The sequence below is a fragment of the Silene latifolia genome, chromosome 10, assembly GCF_048544455.1.
Source record: "Silene latifolia isolate original U9 population chromosome 10, ASM4854445v1, whole genome shotgun sequence".
NCBI lineage: Eukaryota > Viridiplantae > Streptophyta > Magnoliopsida > Caryophyllales > Caryophyllaceae > Silene > Silene latifolia.
In genome coordinates, this window is record NC_133535.1 from 84,582,108 (window position 1) to 84,583,473 (window position 1,366).

Consider the following 1,366-nt stretch of genomic DNA (forward strand, 5'->3'; position numbering starts at 1 on the left):
ACGCACAGATTTTCACTGGGACGAGCGTCTTTGGGCTGAGACGAGCGTCTTATCCTGGGGACGCTCAGATCCGTAGTCAGTATAAAAATTTCCTTCCCAGCTCTGCCAAGACGAGCGTCTTACTGACATTCACTTGTTCACTTGTTCCCCTACATTCACTTTGGTAATGTCCCCAAGTTCCACAACTCTCACATACTCCACTTAGAATTGAGGATGATGCCACCATAGTATTAACATGTTGTTTGGGTGATTTGGAGGCCTCTTCCAGTTTAGCCATGGCCTTCTCAAACTTCAAATTGATGGTGTAAATGTGAGCACTTAGTTGAGCACCCAATTGTGTGATGGAATCTACCTCATGCTTTCCTCCTCTAGTAGCCTTTCGAGGTCTACTATATTACGAATTATGAACCGCCATTTCTTCAATTTTGGCCCATGTTTGATTGTCATCAACTTCGGTAAACATACCGTTGGATCCCATATTGAGAATGTTTCGGGAGTCTTCATATAAACCATTCCACAATTGTTGCACAAGGAACCACTCGCTAAGGCCATGGTATGGACAAGAACGACAGATATCCTTGAATCTCTCCCATGCTTCATACAATGATTCCTCATCTCTTTGCTTGAACCCGGTGATTTGGGCTCTCAACATATTAGTCTTCTCCGGAGGATAGAATTTCTTGTAGAAAGCAAGTGCTAACTTCTTCCATGAGTCAATACCAAGAGTAGCCTTGTCTAAGCTCTTTAACCATTGCTTTGCAGTACCAATCAAAGAAAAAGGAAATAATACCCATCGGATTTGGTCTTGAGTAACTCCGGTTTGAGAAATCGCATCACAATAGTCACAAAAAGTCTCCATATGAGAATGAGGGTCTTCACTAGGCATTCCTCCAAATTGACTTCTCTCAACTAGTTATATGAATGCGGATTTGGCAATGAAAATATCGGTTAAGTGTTGTGGTGTAGGAGTACCATTTGGTAGGTTCTCCTCTACTGGTACGGAATGTGATGAGAATTTAGGCATTGTGGGTTGATTTTGTGGTGGGTTTTGTATTGGGTTGTCCTCTCCTTTTCTTGTAAAAGGGTTGGTAAACTCAATGTTATTTGGTTGAATGTCCACAATTTCTCCAATACCTCTCAAAGTACCTCTAGCAAGTCTCCTATTGTTGGTTAAGGTCCTTTCAATTTCGAAATCAATAGGTAAAAGATTACCTTGTGATCTCCAAGTCTTGCAAAATATCAAACAACTCGAAAATAATTAGAACAACCTTGAGGAGATTGACTTCCCCAAGGTGAAGAAAGACACAACTAAAAACAATTACAGAAAATCAAATCAAGTTAACCCCGTCCCCGGCAACGGCGCCAT

The 1,366-nt window shown here is 41.4% G+C and overlaps 1 non-coding gene across 1 annotated transcript; it reads left to right on the forward strand.

The window, feature by feature from the left end:
- Nucleotides 1-545: 545 nt before the first annotated feature.
- On the forward strand, nucleotides 546-652 carry LOC141609571 (small nucleolar RNA R71). Its single transcript, XR_012527494.1, has one exon. It is a non-coding gene; the product is annotated as a small nucleolar RNA R71 (small nucleolar RNA).
- The last annotated feature ends 714 nt before the right edge of the window (nucleotides 653-1,366 follow it).